The 7,500-nt window shown below is 56.2% G+C and overlaps 2 non-coding genes and 1 pseudogene across 2 annotated transcripts; all 3 read right to left on the bottom strand.

Annotated features, from left to right (window-relative positions):
- LOC126357270 (large subunit ribosomal RNA) overlaps positions 1-1,285 on the bottom strand; it is a 4,546-nt pseudogene extending 3,261 nt beyond the window's left edge.
- A 188-nt stretch (positions 1,286-1,473) lies between these two features.
- On the bottom strand, positions 1,474-1,628 carry LOC126356762 (5.8S ribosomal RNA). The gene has a single exon (XR_007565798.1). It is a non-coding gene; the product is annotated as a 5.8S ribosomal RNA (ribosomal RNA).
- Positions 1,629-1,983: 355 nt separating this feature from the next.
- Positions 1,984-3,876, bottom strand: LOC126357228 (small subunit ribosomal RNA). The gene has a single exon (XR_007566178.1). It is a non-coding gene; the product is annotated as a small subunit ribosomal RNA (ribosomal RNA).
- Between the last annotated feature and the right edge of the window lie 3,624 nt (positions 3,877-7,500).

The following is a 7,500-nucleotide window of genomic DNA, read 5'->3' on the forward strand; positions in this document are numbered from 1 at the left end:
ACTTCGGAGGGAACCAGCTACTAGATGGTTCGATTAGTCTTTCGCCCCTATACCCAGCTCCGACGATCGATTTGCACGTCAGAATCGCTACGGACCTCCATCAGGGTTTCCCCTGACTTCGTCCTGGCCAGGCATAGTTCACCATCTTTCGGGTCCCAACGTGTACGCTCTAGGTGCGCCTCACCTCGCAATGAGGACGAGACGCCCCGGGAGTGCGGAGGCCGCCGCCCCGTGAAGGGCGGGGAAGCCCCATCCTCCCTCGGCCCGCGCAAGGCGAGACCTTCACTTTCATTACGCCTTTAGGTTTCGTACAGCCCAATGACTCGCGCACATGTTAGACTCCTTGGTCAGTGTTTCAAGACGGGTCGTGAAATTGTCCAAAGCTGAAGCGCCGCTGACGGGAGCGATTATTCCGCCCGAGAGCATCCCGAGCCAACAGCGGCGCGGGTCCGGGGCCGGGCCAGGTAGGTCCGTCATCCGGGAAGAACCGCGCGCGCTTGCCGGGAGCCCGAGCGCCCAAAGGGGCGAATCGACTCCTCCAGATATACCGCCGAGCAGCCAGCCAGGACACCGGGGCTCTGCCCAACAGACGCGAACCGAGGCCCGCGGAAGGACAGGCTGCGCACCCGGGCCGTAGGCCGGCACCCAGCGGGTCGCGACGTCCTACTAGGGGAGAAGTGCGGCCCACCGCACACCGGAACGGCCCCACCCCGCGGCGAGTGGAAAGGCAACCGGACACGACCCCGCCGCGGATTGCTCCGCGCGGGCGGCCGGCCCCATCTGCCGAGGGCGGGGGCCAGTGGCCGGATGGGCGTGAATCTCACCCGTTCGACCTTTCGGACTTCTCACGTTTACCCCAGAACGGTTTCACGTACTTTTGAACTCTCTCTTCAAAGTTCTTTTCAACTTTCCCTCACGGTACTTGTTCGCTATCGGTCTCGTGGTCATATTTAGTCTCAGATGGAGTTTACCACCCACTTGGAGCTGCACTCTCAAGCAACCCGACTCGAAGGAGAGGTCCCGCCGACGCTCGCACCGGCCGCTACGGGCCTGGCACCCTCTACGGGCCGTGGCCTCATTCAAGTTGGACTTGGGCTCGGCGCGAGGCGTCGGGGTAGTGGACCCTCCCGAACACCACATGCCACGACAGGCGGCAGCCTGCGGGGTTCGGTGCTGGACTCTTCCCTGTTCGCTCGCCGCTACTGGGGGAATCCTTGTTAGTTTCTTTTCCTCCGCTTAGTAATATGCTTAAATTCAGCGGGTAGTCTCGCCTGCTCTGAGGTCGTTGTACGAGGTGTCGCACGCCACACCGCCAGCCGGCTGTGCACGCTACCGAGAAAGCACCGGTATGCGAACCGCCAGGCGACGGGCGCGCATCGCACGTTTAAGGAGACGCGGCCGGCCACACAGGCGACCACGACACTCCCAGGCGCCCGAAGCGGGACAAACGCCGCGCGCTTCAGTATACGTAGCCGACCCTCAGCCAGACGTGGCCCGGGAACGGAATCCATGGACCGCAATGTGCGTTCGAAACGTCGATGTTCATGTGTCCTGCAGTTCACATGTCGACGCGCAATTTGCTGCGTTCTTCATCGACCCACGAGCCGAGTGATCCACCGTCCTGGGTGATCTTTATCTTTTCAGTTCTCCACCGTCTCTTTCAAGACAGTTGCAGAGGCGGGACTGAGGCGTTTGACGGCCCCTGTTCCATTACTCTGTGTCCAACGGCCTGACGGCCGATGGGCGTCGTACGGCTCCACACCGGAGCGGACAGGCACTCGGGCGAAAGTCATTCAAAACCGGCGCCAGGCGCCAGGTGCCGCAGGCCAGCCGCTCCAGAGCTTCAGCGCTCGTACCACACAACAACACTTGCGCTAGTTTTGAGAGGCACGCGTGGTTCCGCACGCGGCGCACGGCTACTGCCGTACAGGTAGCGTGTTGCGCGACACGACACGCACATCGAAAGACATGCAGTCTAGTCGGTAATGATCCTTCCGCAGGTTCACCTACGGAAACCTTGTTACGACTTTTACTTCCTCTAAATGATCAAGTTTGGTCATCTTTCCGGTAGCATCGGCAACGACAGAGTCGATGCCGCGTACCAGTCCGAAGACCTCACTAAATCATTCAATCGGTAGTAGCGACGGGCGGTGTGTACAAAGGGCAGGGACGTAATCAACGCGAGCTTATGACTCGCGCTTACTGGGAATTCCTCGTTCATGGGGAACAATTGCAAGCCCCAATCCCTAGCACGAAGGAGGTTCAGCGGGTTACCCCGACCTTTCGGCCTAGGAAGACACGCTGATTCCTTCAGTGTAGCGCGCGTGCGGCCCAGAACATCTAAGGGCATCACAGACCTGTTATTGCTCAATCTCGTGCGGCTAGAAGCCGCCTGTCCCTCTAAGAAGAAAAGTAATCGCTGACAGCACGAAGGATGTCACGCGACTAGTTAGCAGGCTAGAGTCTCGTTCGTTATCGGAATTAACCAGACAAATCGCTCCACCAACTAAGAACGGCCATGCACCACCACCCACCGAATCAAGAAAGAGCTATCAATCTGTCAATCCTTCCGGTGTCCGGGCCTGGTGAGGTTTCCCGTGTTGAGTCAAATTAAGCCGCAGGCTCCACTCCTGGTGGTGCCCTTCCGTCAATTCCTTTAAGTTTCAGCTTTGCAACCATACTTCCCCCGGAACCCAAAAGCTTTGGTTTCCCGGAGGCTGCCCGCCGAGTCATCGGAGGAACTGCGGCGGATCGCTGGCTGGCATCGTTTATGGTTAGAACTAGGGCGGTATCTGATCGCCTTCGAACCTCTAACTTTCGTTCTTGATTAATGAAAACATACTTGGCAAATGCTTTCGCTTCTGTTCGTCTTGCGACGATCCAAGAATTTCACCTCTAACGTCGCAATACGAATGCCCCCGCCTGTCCCTATTAATCATTACCTCGGGTTCCGAAAACCAACAAAATAGAACCGAGGTCCTATTCCATTATTCCATGCACACAGTATTCAGGCGGGCTTGCCTGCTTTAAGCACTCTAATTTGTTCAAAGTAAACGTGCCGGCCCACCGAGACACTCAACTAAGAGCACCCTGGTAGGATTTCAACGGGGTCCGCCTCGGGACGCGCAAGCACGCCTTCGGCTCGCCCCACCGGCAGGACGTCCCACGATACATGCCAGTTAAACACCGACGGGCGGTGAACCAACAGCGTGGGACACAAATCCAACTACGAGCTTTTTAACCGCAACAACTTTAATATACGCTATTGGAGCTGGAATTACCGCGGCTGCTGGCACCAGACTTGCCCTCCAATAGATACTCGTTAAAGGATTTAAAGTGTACTCATTCCGATTACGGGGCCTCGGATGAGTCCCGTATCGTTATTTTTCGTCACTACCTCCCCGTGCCGGGAGTGGGTAATTTGCGCGCCTGCTGCCTTCCTTGGATGTGGTAGCCGTTTCTCAGGCTCCCTCTCCGGAATCGAACCCTGATTCCCCGTTACCCGTTACAACCATGGTAGGCGCAGAACCTACCATCGACAGTTGATAAGGCAGACATTTGAAAGATGCGTCGCCGGTACGAGGACCGTGCGATCAGCCCAAAGTTATTCAGAGTCACCAAGGCAAACGGACCAGACGAGCCAATCCGATTGGTTTTGATCTAATAAAAGCGTCCCTTCCATCTCTGGTCGGGACTCTGTTTGCATGTATTAGCTCTAGAATTACCACAGTTATCCAAGTAACGTGGGTACGATCTAAGGAACCATAACTGATTTAATGAGCCATGCGCGGTTTCACCTTAATGCGGCTTGTACTGAGACATGCATGGCTTAATCTTTGAGACAAGCATATGACTACTGGCAGGATCAACCAGGGAGCTGCGTCAACGAGAGCTGAGCAGCCGGCCGCCCGGGAGTGTGTCCCGAGGGCCCGCGCGAACACGCAAGCGTCCGCTCAATTATTCTGCAAACAGGAGGAGGCTGAGCTCCCCTGCACGATACACCTCGAAACCCTCTCAGGTCCCGGCGGCGCGCAGCGCCGTCCTAAGTACTTGGTCGGGTTCGAGAGAGGCGCAATCGCCCGGAGATAGGCGAGTAGACGCTTTCAGTGCGAACACCCGTGCTCCCAACTGAGCTTGCCGCTGCCGACAGAGGCCCGGGAGCGTGCTGTCGTGGCATTGCCGGCGGGAAACAACACGCGCCACCTACGGTGACCGGCAGCTCCAACGCCAGCGCCACAGAAGGGCAAAGCCCCACTTGGGTGCAGAAGCGAACTCTCCCAGCACAGCGCACGCGCCAACACGTCCGCAGAGCTGCGACACAAACCACCTGCGAGAACCGCTGGGGGCGACCGAGCAGCAGACGGCGTCGCGACGCCGAGTGCCGGGCGGCGGCGCATCCTCAACGCACACAGTCCGCAATCGGACCAGCACACTGCAGATGTCCACCGCGCTTCGCACCGGGCTCGGCAGAACCCACTTTGGCCGCCTGGCGCCGCGCGCAGGGTGCGCCGGCGCATAGCTGGGACGCCAGCCGGGCCCGTCGGCCGGCGCTCCTGCCACTGGGCGCCCCCCACCAGCCGGCTGTAGTGCGTGCGCTCATGCAGCGCGCGGCCAGCACGCCGGGCGGCCCCCCCTCACCGGCCGGGGACTGTCCCACCAAGCCACAGCCTCGTATCGCTTCATACCCACATGGCCAACTCAGGTTCGGGGGCATGGCGGGTACCGCCGAAACAACCGGTTCATAGATGTACCGATCGTCGCTATCACCGATGCACCTGCAGCGCGAACAACCGCTCAACAACTGATTTCCAGTTCATTTGCGGATCGTATACGTCAATCTACATTTGCGAAATCTACGATTCTGGCATGCCTGCATGTTATGTGTCACGACACGCTACATCAGCCCACATACACACTGCGGCATGTACACGAGAGAACACGTGGAAGATGGTCCGCGCACGTGTGCAATGTCCCTTGCGCGGTCGACTGTCAACCGGCCTCTGTAGCATGTCGCAGATGTGGAACGCGGTCCACCGTGCTATCATGTTGTGTGGGGCAATACGATTAAATAGGAAAACCCTCGTCGCTACATCAACAGACGGCTCACGCTGATTCCCGGCAGAGGGAGGAGGGGGGGGGGGGGCCCAACATGCAATACTTTCGTCCGTACCTACCTACCACATGTCTGTACGGAGTACAACAGTGCAATCTCGCTGTAATGGGGAGACGAGACAAGTAGCATCGTGCACAACATATGGCCCTTATGATTCGCCATTGTAGGGCGCAGCCGGTGTACGGTCAAGCATGTGCCACATTATGTCACTCAGTACGTAACGACGGATGATCAGTGTGGGTTACGCGTACATCAGCGGACAGTCCACACAGGCCGTACCACAACGTACACTGACTGCATCGACAACCGAATGCAACTGAACAGCTGCAAGGCTCATTTCACAAACAAACGCCTGACCGACCAGCTTGGAAGGGCAGGAGGGGAGGGCGATATTCGTTCTGTAGCGGTACACCCTTCCAGTGGTTAGCGGGACTGTGTAGAAAGTACGCAACACTCGAAAGACCTTTATGTGAGGGTACGCACCATGGCATCAAGAAATACACATGACACCAGAGGATCCAAGCAGTGAACTATGTTCAGAGGGTTGCTGTTAGGCAAAGCTACATTCCTGTGACGTTACATGTGACAGTTAAGGTGCAGTGTAAGTTAGGTTAAGGTGCAGTGTAAGTTAGGTTAAGGTGCAGTGTAAGTTAGGTTAAGGTGCAGTGTAAGTTAGGTTAAGGTGCAGCGTAAGTTAGGTTAAGGTGCAGCGTAAGTTAGGTTAAGGTGCAGCGTAAGTTAGGTTAAGGTGCAGCGTAACTTAGGTTAAGGTGCAGCGTAACTTAGGTTAAGGTGCAGCGTAACTTAGGTTAAGGTGCAGCGTAAGTTAGGTTAAGGTGCAGTGTAAGTTAGGTTAAGGTGCAGTGTAAGTTAGGTTAAGGTGCAGTGTAAGTTAGGTTAAGGTGCAGTGTAAGTTAGGTTAAGGTGCAGTGTAAGTTAGGTTAAGGTGCAGTGTAAGTTAGATTAAGGTGCAGTGTAAGTTAGGTTAAGGTGCAGTGTAAGTTAGGTTAAGGTGCAGCGTAAGTTAGGTTAAGGTGCAGCGTAAGTTAGGTTAAGGTGCAGCGTAACTTAGGTTAAGGTGCAGCGTAAGTTAGGTTAAGGTGCAGCGTAAGTTAGGTTAAGGTGCAGCGTAACTTAGGTTAAGGTGCAGCGTAACTTAGGTTAAGGGGCCAACGTGGGTTAGGTTAAGGGGCCAACGTGGGTTAGGTTAGGGGCCAACGTGGGTAAGGTTAGGGGCCAACGTGGGTAAGGTTAGGGGCCAACGTGGGTAAGGTTAGGGGCCAACGTGGGTAAGGTTAGGGGCCAACGTGGGTAAGGTTAGGGGCCAACGTGGGTAAGGTTAGGGGCCAACGTGGGTAAGGTTAGGGGCCAACGTGGGTAAGGTTAGGGGCCAACGTGGGTAAGGTTAGGGGCCAACGTGGGTAAGGTTAGGGGCCAACGTGGGTAAGGTTAGGGGCCAACGTGGGTAAGGTTAGGGGCCAACGTGGGTAAGGTTAAGGGCCAACGTGGGTTAGGTTAAGGGCCAACGTGGGTTAGGTTGCCAGAGATGTGTCAAATCAGGATGTACGTTTGGCTGGTGTCAGGTGGTGGGTTGGTTCGATGCCTTTATAAGGGGTGTGGCCAAAGGGTATTTTATTACTTGTACCTTTTGTGTTGTGGCGTGGCGTTGCGTCCTGTGTTGATACTGGGTGGACCACTGTGGGTGTTGCTGGCTGATTTGAGCTGCGTTGTTTGCGGGTGATGTGAGACATTCTGTCTTATTAGTGGACGTGACGTTCCTCTTGTCGTTCTTTGGATAGTGTTCTGTGGCAGCGAGGATAAAATGGATGTTGTTGAACGATAGTGCTTTGGTGCTTTCGCTTTGTTACACACAGAGTGGACTGTGAGATAGGGTGACTGGGTCGAGTGCGGTTCACACTGTCCTCCCCAGTTTACAGTATGTATCATCTATGTATGTGGTCCTGCATCATTTACTAAGGATGGACGTCAGACGACTGAAATATTAGTTATGTACTGATGTAAAGCAGAATGCTTACCTTCCACCAGTGGGCGAGTATCGACTCTGCCCCAGCGTTGCCACCGCAGGAAGCGGTGTCGGAAACACTACCCGCACACCGTCACCACTGTGCGGGGGGACGGACCCTCTATATCCTCAGCGGCGCACTCTTTGCCACCGGGCGTCACGTCTCGCGGCCCGCCGTCCAGAGCATGTATTGGGACAGCGGGACTTTGGCTTTTGGGAGATAACTCTTCATGAAGTGGAAGATATAGGGGTGGACTGCAATGTACGATTGCGGGAAAAGTCCGCCGTACATCCGCTCGAGTTGCGAGTCGGGCGGTGGGGGTGGCGCATTCACAGGTGCGGCTGGAGTGACTGTCGGTCCACC

The sequence above is a fragment of the Schistocerca gregaria genome, chromosome 3 (genome assembly GCF_023897955.1).
Source record: "Schistocerca gregaria isolate iqSchGreg1 chromosome 3, iqSchGreg1.2, whole genome shotgun sequence".
Classification (NCBI taxonomy): Eukaryota; Metazoa; Arthropoda; class Insecta; order Orthoptera; family Acrididae; genus Schistocerca; species Schistocerca gregaria.